Source organism: Marmota monax, unplaced genomic scaffold (assembly GCF_021218885.2).
Source record: "Marmota monax isolate L192 unplaced genomic scaffold, Marmota_monax_Labrador192_F-V1.1 WCK01_AAM20220418_F8-fsc00040, whole genome shotgun sequence".
NCBI classification, from domain to species: domain Eukaryota; kingdom Metazoa; phylum Chordata; class Mammalia; order Rodentia; family Sciuridae; genus Marmota; species Marmota monax.
In genome coordinates, this window is record NW_026692782.1 from 3,165,854 (window position 1) to 3,184,959 (window position 19,106).

General features: G+C 39.1%; 1 protein-coding gene and 1 long non-coding RNA gene across 10 annotated transcripts in view; one reads left to right on the forward strand and one right to left on the reverse strand.

Moving 5' to 3' along the window:
* LOC131424287 (uncharacterized) overlaps positions 1 to 17,431 on the forward strand; it is a 29,798-nt gene extending 12,367 nt beyond the window's left edge. The window contains exons 2-3 of the long non-coding RNA XR_009227056.1: positions 5,734 to 5,814; positions 16,862 to 17,431. This is a non-coding gene — a long non-coding RNA (uncharacterized LOC131424287). The remainder of the gene's footprint in view (positions 1 to 5,733; positions 5,815 to 16,861) is intronic.
* Positions 1 to 19,106, reverse strand: part of Palld (palladin, cytoskeletal associated protein) — a 375,619-nt gene that overhangs the window by 46,803 nt on the left and 309,710 nt on the right. The gene's annotated exons all lie outside the window — the stretch shown is intronic.

Consider the following 19,106-nt stretch of genomic DNA (forward strand, 5'->3'; position numbering starts at 1 on the left):
TTTAAGAATTTCCAAATAAAGATAGGTAAGCTACGAGGTGGTCCCACAACCTATTTTTCTGTGGCTGAGACTAGCTCAGTATCCCATACATGAGAGAGCTCAATATATTAATTCTGGAACTCATAAAATAAAATATAAAACTTTTACAGGGGCTTAAATTCAGGTAGTACAATTAAGTTCAATCTATAGCTTTCCTATATTAACACTCTGGTTGTCTTGTTTTTATTTCATTACTTCTTTCTCACTTCTTCATACCATAGAAACTAGGTCCACTGCATTAATGTCAATATATAAATACTTGCTTTGTTTAGCATTAATATATACTGCTTCTTGGAAAATGGTATATAATTCAGAATTCATGAGATTATTATTTGCACAATAAAAACAAGTTAATGTAAGCCAAATGATAATGTATTGGAAGAGGTTTAGGGAAAGTTTTTAGTGCAAAAATACTGAACTCAAATATACTTCCCTAAGTTTGGAAGACAGAAACAAGGATAAAGATACAGATTTTGTATGAAGTACCATAGAGAAGAGAATGTTAAAGTCAAATTAAAACTGATCACTTCTTTGGAAAGTGTACGTGTATATTTAACATGCATTGCAGAATGACATAAGTTCCTTTACAAAGCCCCATCCTTTGATCTTTAATTCATTCTGAGCCTTTTGTAAATTGTGCTGACTCTCTAGACAAAGCCAGAACCCAACACAACTGATTACATGGGAGGGTTCAAGAGAGAAGTGGCCTGAGCAAAACTAGCACAAGACTCGAGTCTCTTTTAGAAAGAGTTGTCCTTCGCGTGTAGAATAAGAGCCACATTTGGCTCCACTACAGAAAGACAGGAGCTCTTTATGTCTGGATACATAAAGTTGATCTCTATTTGAAGTCATTCCATGTACCATGAGAAAAAGAGAGGGAGGGAGCAATTGCTGACCAATTCATAATCCTTCTGGGAACCTCTCTGAAAAATCAAAGGATAGCTGCGGCTCTCCTGCAGCACGAGGAGTCAGGACTGAGAGATGGGGAGATGGGGTGCTGTCAAGGGTCAGGACTGATTGGAACTCTTCTTCAGCAGCAGAATTCTGCAGCTAGCTCCCCAGGGGTAGAATTCTCATCTGGGGGGTAAATGGTCATTTTGGCTCTGTGCAGGCTGCAGATGTGGTCCAAAGCATTTGCATCTCCACCAGAAGATCAGAATCTGGAGCCTGACATATAAACTGTACATGAGATGGGATGCACTTTGATGGTATCTGCAATCGGAAGGAATGGCGGGGGGGAGGGGGCACTGGTGTTTGGGCCTCAGCCTCTGGGGGAGGAATGCGAGGTCAGGTTCCCCAAGCATTAACTCAGCATCCCAGTGAAATGCCTTAAATGATTTTCATTTCTACTGCTTCAAAGGCCAGTTAAAACAGCAGGAAGATATTAGCTGCTGATTCTTATAAAAGCTATGCTAATTTAGTGGACATTAAAAGGAACATGAACTGTTCCCAATTGCAAATGTTTGGTATTGATTCTTAAACACAGACAATGTATATTTTTGAAGAGGAATCTGTTTTCCAACCTTTCTTGATGATGCTATGGCAAAATCAATGATGTAATTTCTTACTGAAACACCAAAGAAAAGCTCCCTGTGAGACAGATGTTGAGAAACTCTGTGGTCTCAAGCATAAAATTTCTGTTGAGAGTTTGAAGAATTGGGGAAAAAAGATGGAAAGACACTTAACTTTCTGTCTTACCATGAAGTGAAGAATCTGGGGTATTTTAAGATTTCATATGGTTAATGTTTCCTCAGCTTTCATCTTAACTGTAGAGTGAGCTCATGCCATCTCTTCTGTGTCATTTCTATTTTAGCTTACACTTGCTAAAGTGAATATATCTAGAGCGATCGGGTGTAATCAGTATTTAAGAATGAATTACTACTGTGGGGTGCAGTGGCACAGGCCTGCAATCCTGGTGATTTGGGAGGCTGAGGCAGGAGGATCGAAAGTTGGAGGCCAGCCTGAACAACTTAGCAGGACCTTGTCTCAAAAAAGGAAAAAAAAAAAAAGGACTGGGGATGTGGCTCAGTGGTAAAGTGCACCTGGATTCAATCTCTAGCACACCCCCAATAAACAAACAAATAAAAATAAAAGAATGAATTACTACTAAGGGTAAAGGGTTATATCTTTGAAAACTAGTAACTATTATTTGCTCACCAAATGTCTTTACAAAATAGCAATTCTCTCACTTCTCAGCGCCCCTTTTAAACAGTTTTGCTTCTTTTACTCACAGACCACTCAACAAATATTTGCTTAATTTAATTAAAATCCCCAGGTTTCTCTAAAACAAAAAAAGTATTTGCTCCATCAAGCTATATGGCACTTGGCCACACACAGCTGCATTTTTCTAAGGGAGTAATCTTAGAGATAAAGTCACCATCAGGCAGGTTATTTACAAGTAAGAACACGAAGTCAACAAAATAGAGCAATGTTCAAATAGTTCAACTTCAGCTGTGCCATGAGCTATTATGACTTTGGATAGTTCATTTTTCCTTTCTGGGATCATTTCTCAACGTTAAAATGGATATTTATAATGTAATACCTGGAAGGTCCTAATAAACTTTTAGATTTTTGACTTGATCTCATTAGCCCTTTAAGATTTAAACATTTTTTGTAAGGAAACTAATTTTAAAGGAACCAGTAAACAATGAAATCAGTCCTAGTATAGTATTAATTTTTGTGGTAATATATGTGACACACAGATATATTAACACATGAATTAATACTGTATATATATATATGTGTGTGTGTGTGTGTGTGTGTGCATATGCTATTATCACATCCATTTTGAAAAAATGTATATCAGCTTTTGGTAAGCAGAAATAGAATTTAAAGGCACTACAAGAGTTGACTAATTCTATGGTAAATCTTCTTAGAAAAGAAAGGATACTATTAACCTATGAATAATCACCACCTAATTAGCTAACGTTATTTCAATTGAACCCAGGGGTGCTCTACCACTGAGCTATATCCCAGTTCTTTTTATTCTGAGGCAAGATCTCACTGAGTTGCCCTGAGGCTGGCCTTGAACATGTGATCCTCCTGCCCCGGCATCCCAAGTTGTTGGGACTCAGGAGTGTGCCATGGTGCCCTGTGTATTTTTCCCCCATAAGACAGATACACCTATAAATAAATGTGGCCCAGAAGTAGGAAAAAAAAAGCTTTTGAGTTTTATCTGTTTTGAAGCCATGCCCGTGCAGATAGGGTTGGAAGTGATCCCACCCAAATGCTCTGCCTTATAGAAATGTGAGCTGCAGTACCTCAGAGTCTCAGTGGCCACTGTCCTGTTAATAAATTTTCTCTTTCTTGTCACCATAATGCATCTTTATCCTTTTGCGTGATTTTATAAATCTTCCAAAAATTCATTGAAGCTATTTTCTTCAATGTAAAGATAGGGTTATGTTGTGCTCAAGATCCGGGTTCCAGCGGTGCGGCTGCCTTTCTCTGAGATCTCTGTAGCAAGGGACCATGTATCACCACCCTCCCACGCCTTTCTTGAAGAACTGCTCTCCTCTGACATCACCACCACAACTATCCTGCTTTCCTACTTTGGACACTCTGCTGGGTCTTTTCTGACTCCCTAAATCCAGGTATTTCACCAAGATCTAAACTTCCTTAGGCTCCTCTTTGTACCAGGAGTCAACTGCTTCACCCTCATTCCCTAATCTCCCCAGCGCAGACCACAGTCCTGAATTGCAATTCTCTTACCTGCTTCAACATAACATATATGTGCCTCTTCAAACCCAACGTGTTTCTTACTCCAATCTCATGTTTCCCCCTCCTAATGTCTGACATTCAAAACTCTTCCAGGTTGGTCCCAAACAGTCCTAACAACCTGATCGCCAACAACTGCTCCATCTCTCATGTTTTTTGTTCTCCAAAATGGCCCGATTTATCATGCCCTAAACTCCCCATGGGCTTTCCTTCCTCGTGTCCCTTTCTCCTGATCTGGAGCCCATCCCCCCAATTTCTCTTCATCTGCTGAGGTGGTCTTCTACCTCCTTCATCCTTTTGTGCCCATTTCAATGCTGATCTCTTCTTGAAGCCCTTCTTAATAATACACACCACCTCTTCCTCCTTCCTTCAAGCTGCCCCAGCCCACAGGGCTAGTATGGCACTGGCAGGGTGTGACATGGCATTATTGTCTCACACCCACAAGCCAGGTTTCACAGAGCCAGAACAGTGTTCTTTGTACCATCTTTATTATTACAGCGTTTCTGTGAAGAGATGGCCAGGCATCCTTTGATGAGGAATATGCAAAAGAGAAATGAATCTTGTAATAAAGGGGAAAAGTCTATACTTTACATATATATATATATATATATATATATATATATATATATATATATATATATTCATATATACATATTAATGAAAGCATCAGGACTCTTAGAATGGTGGTTCTTATATTTTTGTGTTTATAGTATCCAAAATATAAAACTCCCATTCCCAAATGAGTGCATTCGTGAACCTTGTGATGCGGCTCTTAATTTGGCTCCTGTGAGGCCCTCCATCACATTCCAGGCAGTAGCAGCCTGTACCGATGCCCATTTTTTTGTTTTATTTGGTTGTCAGTCAAAATGGCATCAAGTTTATGTTTGCCTAGAGAAGTGCCCCAGGGGCATTTTCAGTACTTGGTGAGGACTTCAGTCAACTCTAGGCATTGTTTTCCTTGATAGGGCCTATTCTTCCCATCACTGCACTGTTCTACAGTCATTTTTACAAAGCATAGACTGTACCCCGAGGAAACAAAGTTGGTCCCTGTACAGACAGAGGAAATGGTTCTCCTGTGTGTGCACTGTGTAGCAGCAGATAATAAAGACTCAAAAGTGCTGCTAACAGGGCTGCATTGAATGCGAGTGTTGGGGCTAGGATCGGAAGCACTGACGTCTGTCTGGAAGTCACACTGAGGTCTAATGTGCTTTTCGAGTGCTGTGGAAATGCTGCCAGAAGCTGCTAATGGCTGATACTAAGTTAAAGAATGTGTAGTCGGAGGTCATGCTTTTTCTGGAAGGAAAATGAGGCTATTGGTTGATGACATGGCAGTAAGCATTCATAAAAGCAGTCATGACTCACTATGGATGGAGAACTGAACGAGTTTCTTCTTGAAATCAGTTTCCTGAAACTCCAAGTTACATGGACATTTGTTTTTATTATTTACCACCTCCCCCCTCCATCTGGTGACTGCAGTCCTCTCCTCCTTTACCAACCTGCTTCTGCCCTGTTCCTTGGGGGTCTGCCAGTCATAGTCTTCCAACCCGTGGTAACAGGGTGAGGGTGTGGTTCAGAACTAGCCGACCACTGTGTGGCTTCAGCAAATCATCCAAGGATAAACATACAACCGAGGCCAGCCCCGGCCAATTAGGGCCCTTTTCTGGGATTGTTTTGTACCAAAGATGGAAGAGAAATGTGTCTCTTTGTCCTTTGACAGCTAAATAAAAGGACAGAATCCCTAGGGCTGCCAGTCATGGAAGAGTCTATAAAAAGGGAGTCTATAATACATAAAAAGCCAAGTTGAAAGAGAAAAGACAAGAGAAGAAAGAAATTTAAAATTGGGATACTATCTTAGCACCTAGATCCAGATAATCCTCTGAACATTTTTGTCTCTGAATTCCATGTACAAATTAGTGGCCTTCTCTTTTCTCCTTTAAGTTAGTTTAAATGATCTCTAATACCTATTTCCTTGTTTTACAGATACAGAAATGGAAATACAGAGATTCACATGACAAAGTTATCAGCTGGTTGGTGCCAAATGCCTGAAAGAACATCTAGCTGGTAAGAAAAACACTAAATATTAATATAATAGTACTGCCTGACGTTAATGAATCAGTAAATGGAAGAATAGTAGTTCATTCAATTATGAAAGAAGTAAGAACACTAATAAAATCTCGAACAGGTTAAAAAAAAAAGAAGTAAGAACAAATGGTTAAAAGTGTTCTTCTCTGGAAAATAATACTAGAATGTGGTGGAGGGGGAGTTTTTTACTTTTGCATTTGATATTCTTCTATACTGTTTAAACTTTTAAAAACCATGTGGATATAAAACATTAACATAATGGCTCTTAAAAGATATAGGGCTGGGGATTCACCTCACTGGTAGAACTCTTGCCTAGCATGTGTGAGGCCCTGAATTTGATTCTCAGCGCCACAAAAAATAAATAAGTAAAATTCCAGAAGTTGATATCTTAAAGAAAGTCCCACTACAAAAGAAAATATAGTGTTATTGTCTTAGCAACTAAATGTCCTGGAAACCCGAGAAGGGGGCCATTTATCCACTGTCTGTCTGAAGCCAGCAAAGAACTTAATCAGTTGTGACTATTACCACTGCTACTACTAGCACTGACAGCATTGCCACTGGTACTACTACTAATGCCACAGATAACAGCTACCTATTATTGAGCACTCACTAATGTACCAAACAGCATTCAAAGTACCTTATCTGTAAATGCTCCCAATCTTATAAAAACCCTAGGAGACAGAACACTTTTACTATCTCCATTTTACAGATGAGGAAGCTCAGGCACAGAGATATCCTAAGTAAGCTGTCTATGTCTGCACAGCTGGAAAGTGGTGGAATTGGGATTCAGGTCTGGCTAGTGACCACTATGTTACAGTGTCTCTAATTAAGGCACCACAACTTATCTAGCACTTAGCACGTGCACTGTGACTTCAGCCACAGAGGGCCTTTCTAATCTGGGTTCCTCCCAAGACTGTGGCTTTCACTGTCACTCCTTTCCCTTCTGTTTCTGTGTTACTAGGATATAAACATTTGCATTGCAGCTCAAAACAGCTATATATAGATACAGCCTGGCCACGACCCAAAGACATTCCATATATGTCTCAGATGCTAGACTTTAAAAATGTGTTTATTTCTTTATTGGAGAAACTATAAGAATATATATAGCCACTTGAAGCTGTTCAATTTATTTGTTTATTTAGGGTACTGGGGATTGAACCCAGGAGTGCTTTACTATGCAGCTACAGACTCAGCATTTTTTTATTATGAGAAAGGGTGTTGCCAAACTGCTGAGGCTGGCCTCAAACTTGCAATCCTTGTGCATTAGCCTCCTGGGTCTCTGGGATTACAGGTGTGTGCCACCATCCCCAGCAAGCGGTTGGTTTCAAAACTAAGAAATTAAGTTTGCTACTAGATTTCTTCTTTCAGTTTTGGCATCACCAACCAGCATTCATTACATGGAGAAACTATTGAATGCTTAATCTCTCCTAACTAAATATCATTTATTTACAGTTGTATACTATAAATCCAAGATATGCAGTAAAGGGACAGGAAAATGAGACTCATGGGTAAAGAGTCTCAGTTGATATTTTGCAAGTAAAATGTGGATCCATTTCAGAGAATCAAAAGACACATGACATGATAGCAAGAGATACTGCCATAAGTTTTCCTGGCACAGACATTGTACATTTAGTTCTGTCTTCACCCCCTTCTTTAAACAACATGTCCACTGTAGAAAAAGTAAAGAAAGAATAATGTCCAAAGCAACTGAAATTGAGCCCTTAAAAATAGCTTTGCTTTTGAAATTGCAGACAGCCCTTCATAGCAGCTGCTACCATTGAGCTCCTTAGAGCTTTCCACAGCACTAGACCTTGACTAAATCACTGTGGATCTGAGTTCTTCATGATCTGAAGAACTACAAAGTTGGTTTACTTTTTTTTTTTTTTCCTGGTACCAGGTATTGAATCCAGGGCAATTAACCCCTGAGCCACATCCCCAGCCCTTTTTTTATTTTTTTGAAACAGGGTCTCGCTAAATGTTTACAGCCTCACTAAATTGCTGATGCTACCTTTGAACTTGTGATCCTCCTGCCTCAGCCTCCTGAGCCACTGGGATTACAGGCATGTACCACTATGCCTGGCTGGTTTATTTTTAAATGATTTCCTTTAAATGTGTTTAAAAGCCCATAAATACCATAAAAGCCACCATCAGTCTTTCAAGTTTGTACATCTGAATATTACTGATATTACTTACACATTATGTTATTCAATCTCTTGAGAGACTGTATCACTAAAATACTGGAATTTAGGAATACTATATTTTGCACATGTTGATGAACACCATTAATTTATAAAGATGCTTTTCAAATTCCTATTAATGTAAGCCTATCACTGAAGAACTCAATGACATTTCTGAATAAATAATACACTGCCAATAACATTTTCTCCATATTTTGATCTCATGAGGGTAAATAAATGAAAGGAATGCACAGTTGGCTCTTGGTACTCAGAGTAATTTCTTTTCCCTTAAAGGTCAACCATTGCTAGTTTAAATGTTAATAGCCATGATATGCAAGCCAAGGGTTCTGTGGTGTGAAAGCAGGCCTTGCCTGGTCACCAGGCTCCCATTCCAACGTCTCCTCTGAAGAAGGGAGTTCTTGAAAAAACTCAAAAAATGCATTTTGGCAAGCTCGAGAGATGTAGCTAAGCAGTATGAATTAAGAGACTTGTGACCATGGAAAAAACTGTAAATTTTAAATGGCTTTCACCCTTCTTAGCTTTTGACCAGCTAACCTTGACATTCCTTAGAGGCCAAAGGATGAGATGCAGTAATGACAGATCTGACTAACCTTGCCCCTCAGGAGGCAGATCCAATTTTCAACAGAAAATGAATTCTATCCAAATGTGTCTTGGGAAGAATGAAAATAAATGAGGTTTCTTCCCTAAGAAATGACTAAAACCACTAAAATAATTCTTAGATAAAACCACCCGATTATTTAATGTAATTACTCTTAAAAAAAGAAAGAGATTTATCATAGCTACATGAAGTTTCTAACATAAGGTTACATGTGACTGTGTATAGTCAAGAGTCATTTGTCTGGCCTTCTATCCAATAATTTTCCATAATATGGTATTTATGACCATTTCCAGTTCCAAAAAATGGTGCAAAATCTTGAAATGCCTTTTGGAAGAACACCTCATAGTATTCACAGCCATGGTCCTGAGCTTAATTTGAATGTATATAAATGAAGTGTGTTGCACAATCATCTGAATTTCATTATAATACTGTAAGATTATACACTATAAGAGTATATGCAACTTCATTGAAGGTATATACACTTCGATATAATTATTCTTTTTTTAAAATTTAAAATAAATAATAGAAAAAGCCAGTCTTGTGAGTTTGGTATCAGTGTGATAATGTACACAGGAGTCAGGAATGTATAGGTAGAAGGAGCCTGGGTCTTATCCTGTAGAGTGAGTGGAAATTTCAGTGAAGTAGTGCATGGTAGGGGGTGGTGGGTGAGGCTACTTCTGGAGCTTAGGTTGGGAGCTGGCTTTCTTCATTCTTAGTCTCTCCAGGGAGGATATCAAGGTAAGAACTTTCACTAAAAAGCTTAATCTTTTTTTTATTTTTTATTTTTTATTGTGGGTTGTTCAAAACATTACAAATTTCTTGACATATCATATTCCACACTTTGATTCAAGTGGGTTATGAACTCCCACCTTCCCCCCATACACAGATTGCAGGATCACATCAGTTACACATCCATTGATTTACAAATTGCCATACTAGTGTCTGTTGTGCTCCACTGCCTTTCCCATCCTCCACCCTCCCCCCTCCCCACCTCTCCCCTCCCCTCCCCTCCTCTCTCTCTACCTCCTCCACTGTATAACCCTGAGGGTCTCCTTCCATTACCATGCAATTTCCCTTCTCTCTCCCTTTCCCTCCCACCTCTCATCCCTGTTAAATGTTAATCTTCTTCTCCTGCTCTTCGTCCCTACTCTGTTCTTAGTTACTCTCCTTATATCAAAGAAGACATTTGGCATTTGTTTTTTAGGGATTGGCTAGCTTCACTTAGCATAATCTGCTCTAATGCCATCCATTTCCCTGTAAATTCTATGATTTTGTCATTTTTTAATGCAGAGTAATACTCCATTGTGTATAAATGCCACATTTTTTTTATCCATTCATCTATTGAAGGGCATCTAGGTTGGTTCCACAGTCTAGCTATTGTGAACTGTGCTGCTATGAACATCGATGTAGCAGTGTCCCTGTAGCATGCTCTTTTTAGGTCTTTAGGGAATAGACCAAGAAGGGGAATAGCTGGGTCAAATGGTGGCTCCATTCCCAGCTTTCCAAGAAATCTCCATACTGCTTTCCAAATTGGCTGCACCAATCTGCAGTCCCACCAGCAATGTACAAGTGTACCCTTTTCCCCACATCCTTGCCAGCACTTGTTGTTGTTTGACTTCATAATGGCTGCCAATCTTACTGGAGTGAGATGGTATCTTAGGGTGGTTTTGATTTGCATTTCTCTGACAGTAAAAAGCTTAATCTTTTAAATTATTTCTAACAAGAATATAGATCAAGAATCCAGAGAACAAAGGAAAGACATGTTCCAAATTGGATTAATGGAATAGATAAAAATATAGAAACATAAAAGTTATGAATTTAATAGTTATTTTTTCTTGCTGTGAATATTTGTTAATTCCTAAAATATACCAAAAGAGTAAATTAAATCTCCACAGAATTTATAAAAATGTCAAAATAAGCCAGAAGACATTAAATTTATTCATGATACACGTAAATTATCAACATTCTTTTTTTGCCTTTTGAGTGCATCATAGTATTTTTTTTTTTTTTTTTTGTGGTGTTAGGGATGGAACAAGGGCCTTACCCATGCTAGGCAAGCACTCTACCCTGAGCTATGCTCAGCCCCATACTATCATCTTTTAAAAACTTTTACACTGCAACCTTTACTGTTTTCCTGTGGAGGGAATTCTAGGAGGGAAGCCTCTGTGTCTCACTTTGGATCTGCTGCTTGCTTGCAGGGAGAGAGCTTTTTTTCCCTCTTTTGGGGAGAGTGAGTTCTGCCAGGGAATGGGTAGGTGTGCTTAACTCATTTGGCTCAGCAATGGATTCCATTTCTCCTGAGCTCCCTCCAGTACAAATCTGATACTTGGATCTTTGACTCCTTGTTTTGTCTCTTAAATGGTCAGGTGCTTGAGTAAGGGGACAGGAAAGCTCTCCTCACATACACATCCTTTTAGTGGCCAGAAAAAACCTCAGACACATGGACTCACTTGCTAATAGATTAGTGACTCTTTAAAGCAGTACTTATTATTTGTTTAGTATTTATTTGGAGAGATTAGTCTCAACTCTGGTAAAGGGCAGAAGTTAGGGTGACCTCAACTTTACTCAGTGCCCCAAAATGAAAACATTAAACAGACCCACTCCTTGGGAGGCAATTTGAAGATCATCTATTGATATCTTATCATGTGCCTTTGGCAGGGACTCAGTCCTTACCCAAGGGATTTCGGAAGAGTTCCTCTACTTCATATATATATTCTCCCTAAGGAGTTTTACTAAATGCCAATTTATCCATATCCTTTCATTTCCAGTGAAATTTAATCCTCTTTTCCTCCTTCAAATAGAAAATTTGTTTTTATAACCACTTTTAATTCAGCTAACAAAAATACTTGGTTCACATTTACTCTGACAAATGGCTCATAACCTATGTTTCTTGTCTCAAAATAAAATACTGCCATCAAGATTGCTTATGGCTGGTGGCAAGGCACCATATCAGAGCATTCAGTCACCACCACCATCTTCGTGGCCAATAGAACTTAACCTTTTGCCTTAGACAATTAAAACATGACTGTTCCTGAAAATCAGTATTGTGGTCAAAATAAAACTTTTTCTTTTAAAAATTGAACTCATAATAACTTCAGCCATTCCTATACAATATTTTTTATCTCCTTTGAAATTAAACTGTATTTCTCAAAAGCACTAATACATGCACATAATGAAAAATGAGAAAACAAAAACAAAAACAAAACCCAAAGACTCACCAAACCCTATTGGAATTCTAGGAGCTGAACCTCTACTCACAACTCACTGTCACTGTTTCCTGAGTTCCTTCCAAGCTCCCCCAGACATAATAAGCTTGTAGATATATACTAGAGGGTAGTCCTGTTGCTCTTTATACCAAGATCCTTTTAAACTTAGGCTTCCATACCAAATATATTTATTCAATTATTCACTGTATTCCCATGCCCGTGACAGCATTCACTGATGCTTGCATACAACTGAGACCAAATTCTTTGGAAGTAATTAGTTTTGAAGTTTTACTTAAGCAAATATGGAGATGGAACAGATATATACATACATTCATATATATGTATATATATTATACATATATATACATATATATGTATATATATATTAGAGATATCTATTATGTATATATTATTTATTTGCCACAGTTAAAAGACAGCAAAACAAAAGGCTTTCCTAAATTATCAGTCTCACCATGTATTATTTAAGTCATACCTCATATCTTAGCTACATTGGCTATTGGATCCTGGGGGAGAGATGTTGTCATCTAGGACCTGACACCAAAATATTGTTAGACGTACACAGAAACCAGAATCCTCATTTCCTTCCATTTCTTTGGGTATTGTGTTTTTAAACAATGAAATTCTCTTTTAAAGAAAAAATGAGAATCTCCTTTAGTCACTTTAATTAGAGGAACTATTTGCCTCAGGCTGAAATAATTTTTCACACTACCTAGCACAATTCATTTCCCAAATGATTCATTGAGTGAGCAACAAGAGTACTCCCTTCTGTCTCTAACTCATTATCCTATTTTATTTACTGGACATCATTTGCTATTAAAATTATTGCCTTTATGTATCTATTTTGTACTTTCTACCTGAATGCCCAGCCCAGGGAGATCAGTCCCTTAAGAAGGGGACCTTTTGTTGTGATTCAGAATCTAGCACGGGGACTGTCATAGTAGGTCCTGAACAGATCCTTCTCCACTGAATGAACTCCATTTCTATCACCAGGATTGGCTCTCATTATTATTATCTGATTTGCAACATAGCAGTGGTTTTCAGATCTGAAAAGATAGAGGTGACCATTTAGAAGACACTGTTTTGCTACATTGGTTAGTGTTGGTTTCATACCTTTTGACCTGCACTATTCAAACATGGTGGCCAGTGGCCACATGTGCACGTATGTGCACACTTGAACTATGGTTGGTCCAAACTGAGATGTGATGTAAGAGTAAAATACACATCTGATCTTAAAAATTTAGTTCAAAAAGAGAATATAAAATAACTTCAATTTAATTTAAATATTACATCTCAAATGATACTATTCTGAATACACTAGATTAAGTAAAATATGTTATTATATTAATTTCACTTGTTTCTTTTTCTTTTTAAATGCGACTACCAAATTATATATGGCCTGACTTGTGGTCCTTATTTCTGGTAGACAGTGGTCCTAGAAGCTTGATTCAAAAAGTTCCTTCATTTCCGAGAGTTACGCTCAGAGTTACTGTCTCTGGATGTTTACGAGGTGCCCTACCTAACAGGAATCATACTATGGAGCTTAGAATCCAAGGACTTGGTCTCTAGGTGACCAATGTTATGGGATATGATGAAAGATTTGCCCATGACAGTAGATGTTATCCTCCAATTTCTTACTCATTTTCTGACTTATTTGCTGATTTCTCAGCAAGTAACATCAGAAGTGATTCTAAGATTGTGTTTCTCAAACTGTCCCTCTCTTGTTGTACATTCACAAGCAGATGGTCTGTTTGGGCCCCTTTGTGTTGCTCAGCATGATGGCTGGGAGTACTCTGCTTCAGGCAGGTGGGGGAGACTCCATTTTCATAGGGAACCTTACTCAGGTCACCCTGCCAGGCCCTGGTTACACGGAAAGTTAGCCCTTTCAGCTGTGGTGAACAAGTGTGGTAATCAGTGGTGGAAAGAAGCTGTCACCTATTGCTTTCCTTTTTTCCAAATCCACTTGGAAAAATTAATGTAATCTTTTCAACCAGGGCCTTAGCATGAAGTATCTCTCTTTTGACCCAGAAACCACTATCTCAGGGAAAACTTGCCCAGTTAAAGAGAGATTACTCAAAGTAAAAGGTAAAATTTTCATGAAAGTATTTCTTATGCTTGATAAAACTTTATAAAAACAAGGTGCTTGGAAAAATAACTTTTAGTACACTGAGTATAGAGCTTTTAAAAAACTGCCTCCTGATATTACTTGGTTTGGCTAAATATAGTTAGCAGCCCACAATCTTTGTAGCACATTTTCCCCTGGAATTCAGCTAATATAAATAAAACAAGCAAAGGGAGCCTGGCCCCCCTCCATGACCATTACATCATTCTTCCATATTAGGAAAATCTCTTCAAGTCTGAAATTTTGCTCTAAACAATCAAAGTTTAATTCTCAATGAATAACTCTGGACAGGGAGCTACTCTCCCCAAAGGGTTGCTGTACGTGGGTAGAACCGTGTGTATTTTCAACAACAGCAACACCACGGAGAGCATGAGAAGATGCCTTTCATTACCCAAAGAAGGTACATGTAAAAAAGCACATTTATTGTTCTCTAGACTTTTGCTTTCAATATATATTTTTTGACATATGCATGTGTTACAGTGAATGGAGAGAGGAGAAAGCAGAAATACTTAAGATTCTTGATCTATCATCATTGTAACACTGGTTCTGACCAGGGATTTTTGTATCTGTTTCATCTTAAGAGGATGATGTGGAGAATTAAGAAGTCATGGCAGACCTCTCTTTGGTCTCCCCTGAAGTTCAGTGTTAGATAACTTTGGGTTATCTTTTTGTTGTTGTTGTTTTTCTGAGCTTTTCCAATGTTGACATGTTAACTGAGCTAAGCTTCTTGGAATAAAAGGTCAGATTTACAAAGTTAATATGTATGTATAAAATAAAAATCAAACCTTTTCCTTAAACATGAACTTTTCATGGGTACAAACAGGGTAATTCATCTGTTTGCTGATTTTGCCTGGTATTTCACTTTTCTTTCATCTTAATGTAAGGACTATTTTCACAAGAAATAAGCAAGAAAAAGTTGAAAAAAATGTTCTAAATCTGAAGTCCACAATAGTACAATGGCATTGATAAAGCTAATGCCACATTCTAAACCAAATAATCTGTAAAAAAACAACCCTAAAATGCAGTGGGTAGCACCTGGCTAATGCAAGCAACCAAGGCTTCTTAGGTCAGGTGCTACTTTTGGCCACAATATAATATATATGTATGTATGTGTATATGTATGTGTGTGTGTGTGTGTGTGTGTATAAACATTTTTCTTATATACATATAATTTATTGTCCAAATGTTGACTCTTTCATCTGGGACAAATGATGAACTAGATAGGACCTGGGGACAACAGGCAGATCAACTGTAATGGGAAAAGTGGGACATGTAGTTAACTCATTAACATATAATGGAAAGTTTGTGTAATGTTGATTAAACTGACAAAATTGAGTTTGTGCTAGAGCATTCAAGAAATTAGACAGGATAAGAAATAATCATGAATTTTAAAATTAGTGATTTCAAACAGTCACTAATTATAATTTAAAGCACTTAAGATGGACTTAACATTTAACATGTTGATTCCCCAGTTTGCTGAACATAGTACATTCCTTTTCAACACCACCCCAAATACATTGTAAAGTTTAGTTTAAATCATTTCCACAATGTTTTCCTTCTTCATAGCCCCTTTCTGCACATATCAGGGAAACAGGAGTAACATTATATGGAGGGGAGGGGAGTAACATTAATAAAAATATTAATAAATTAATAAAGGCAAGTAAACTAGTAAAAAAGATTAATATAAAGGTAAGTGTGAGCATGGATCATATACCATGGACCAAGTTATACTCAGCAAAGACAGATGCCCTGGAGAGCTGTCCCCTGGTACATTGTCAGTGTAGAAACAGAAACATCTATGAAAAATGAGCTTTAGTGGAAAACATTCAGCTGGCACTCTCTTTTCCTCCCTGTCATCTTTTTAAATAGCACTCTCATGTAAGTTCTTTACTATATATAGTAGAGAGCAGGGAGCTGTGACCTGACCCGTACAGAGGCAGTCAGATTGGGCTCCTTCCTACCACCTCGTGCACAACGGCAGCTGTACCTGAAGGGTGACAGATGTGGCCAGGACCAGGAACCCAGGCTCCTCGAGACTCGAATACTGCTGTGCTGCTGCCTCTTCTTAGCTCAGCAGTCTCCTCCTATAAAATTGGCACAAGGCCTATTTCTGACCTAATTCACTTGGGTGGGGGGAGGCACTGGTGGAACCTCAGGGAAAACGTGGGAAGCATTTTGTTAGCTTAGTCAATAATCTGTATTTCCATCTCAAGATTTATACAAGAGCTACAATTCTAACATCAGTTTAAGGATCCTAGACCATCCTACCATCAGTTTAAGGATCCTAGACCATCCTACCATTCTTGCTTGGACAAGAAAATTGTTTATTGTCTGTTTTCTCTACTGGGCTGCAGTCTTCATAGGGCAGGGTCCACATCTGTTTTCCTCACCAATACATGATTTAAACCTTAGCACACAGTCCAAGGATGGATGAGTGAATCACTGAGCAAGAAGAGGCAGTAGCAACTAAATTTCTTGAACATTTATGTGATTTGGGACAATCTTTACGTCAGTTTTCTCATCTCTGTAACAGGACAATAGAACCTATGTAAGGCGCAGTTACGAAGATTAGAGAGGACAGTGGTTGGCATGGAGGCTGCTCTGTCAGCTGTTGTTAGAATCTTCTCTTCCTCCCTGGTTAGTGCACCTCTCCTTTTTCACAAGTCAAAACTCAGGATTCTGCCCTGCTTAGGTACTCACCTCATGTAAACCACCTCACCTCCTCCATCTAAACCACCTCACCCACCTCATGTAAACCCCTCCACCTCCCCCATCTAAACCACCTCCCTCTCCCGCACATCTCCACTCTGTTCCCTTCCACATAGCCTAGAGTCTTTCAAACCCCCACCTCTAATCTTGTGACCCTTTGTCTTCCTGCCCACAGGAGCTTCCGTTTGCTTCTGGGATAAATTTCAAATTCCTTAACCTGGCTGGCCAGGCCTTGTTGTCTGGCTGCAGCCTCGTCTGGGTTCAGAGTTCAGCCCTCCCTTTCAATGTGCCATTCCACCTGACTCAGCACTACCTCCGCCTCCCACTCAGGTAGGTATCAGTGAAACATCACTTCCCAAGGAAAGACCCCTTCCAACTGTGGGAGGTCTTCAGTTCCCTGCCCTCCAGAATCCCTGCACAGTTCTTCATAGCATCTACCACATGGGTGTTCCCTACATCTATCTGCTCTCTGATAATTCCATGAGCTCAGGCCCTTGAGGGCCTTTTCTAGCTTTAGACAAAAGAAAAATAGGAGGTAGCATAATAACAGAGAGAGAAGTGGGCATGAGCTCATCTAGAGAACAGCTGGGACCTGGTGGGGACGTCTTCTAGTGTGGCCCTCACCTTGGTCATCTATAAAAATAACCTGTATTAGACTTTTAAGGCCAAATTTTCTATTGGGAAAAAAAATCTCTGTACACACATGGAAAGAGCTGGCAATGCCGCTGGGCTGAAAGAGTTACTACATGAGGTGGTCTCAGATGTCACCATGGCACCTCGCGCCTTCCTGTCACTAACTAGCTGGCTGTGAGTTCTCTTCCTTTATAGAGCAAGGGGGTCTCTTCTGTTTCCCCCAAGTGCCTAAAGTTATGAAAATTGACTTTATGAATCCTAAATAGAGACTTTTTTGCAAAGTTTAATGGTGAATGAACAGTTAAAATTACAAAAAAACAATTGAAGCAGAAGAAAAGATAATTCTAGAGCAAAGTCCCTGCTATCTACTGCTATTGGTCAAACGTCAATGCTCTAAATACAGTAGAGATAGGTTTTCTGATATCCAGACCTAGAAAGCATGAGAGGGAATTAGAAATTGTAGCCACTTCATCCATCTAAAAGCCCACAAAGCAGAATAAACCTGATTATCACGGCTCAAGGTAAGTTTTAGTGCTACTTGAAAAATAACCCAAAATTTAAGCTTACAGAACAGACACTAACTTTGGGAATGATCCCTGCCTCCAACACCTTCTATTCTGTCTTCCTGTCCATCCCTGTCAATAAATTAAACATTGACAGAGCTTTTACTACATGCTGGGCACTAGGCTTGCTGCTAGAAATCTAGTAGTGGCCAGTGGCACTGCAGGTCTGATATAATGTATCTCTGGAAATTCTGGCCACAGGTACAGGGGAGACGTATGCTGTATTTATGCCTCCATTTCACCAGCCTTTCTGGTCAGCTTCTTCACCTTTTTCCAGGTATCTCAGTCATGAGGCCACTCTGCTGTTGGTGATGCTAGACTCTGGTGAGGCTGGCCTTAGCTTCAGAGGGCCTTACTTATTAGACCTTCTCTCTCTCTGCCCTCCACAAGTTGCTTCCTGGAAGACTTTACACACTTTCATGAGACCTGAAGTGTTGACCAGGTGGACTGGTCAACGTTAGGTTGCTTTGCTAGCCAGGGCTACTAGTTAAAGAGTTTTCATTAATGTTATACATTTGTTAATCAAATGGGGTAAAAGGTGTAATCAAGTTTTTTTCTTCTAACATGAATGGTTCTTGATAAATTACTTACTGAAATGCTAAGGTGTAAGCCTTTCAACAGGAATAAGTTTGGGATGAATAACAACAAAATTCATAGAGCCTGGACAAGCCTATTAGCTTACAAAATAGTTTTATCCTTCCTCTTTGTTTCATTTTACTTATTTAGGTCACTTTTAATTAGTTGAGATACAGGAGGGAAAGAGGGATATTCCAGAGACCCAGAAAATAAAAGTGGCTGCACCATGGGGGTCACAGTCTCTAATGTAGAGAATCAATGGTGGTATAGTTGGCAGCCTAGAGATGCTCAGGAAGGGACGAGAGGATGCAGCTAAGCAGAGACAAGGAGAGAGAGGGGAGGAAACAGTGGGCCTGGCACACAGCTGGCTGCCCCACTGGCCTCCTCTACCTCTCAGTGAGGCTTGGGCCAGATCCATTCATTCAGCAAAGTATTCTTGGCTGCGGGGGTAGGACATGCCAGGTACTGAGACAGGATTGGGGATACATGCTACGCAGGAGTAAAAAAAAATACATTTATATAACACTTGGCTACTTCTAAACTAGAGCTAGGAGAGCATATTTGTTTACTTTTCCATATTTTTATTAGTGCATTATAGCTACACATAATGGTGGGATTTGTTATCACATATTCGTACATGCACAAAAT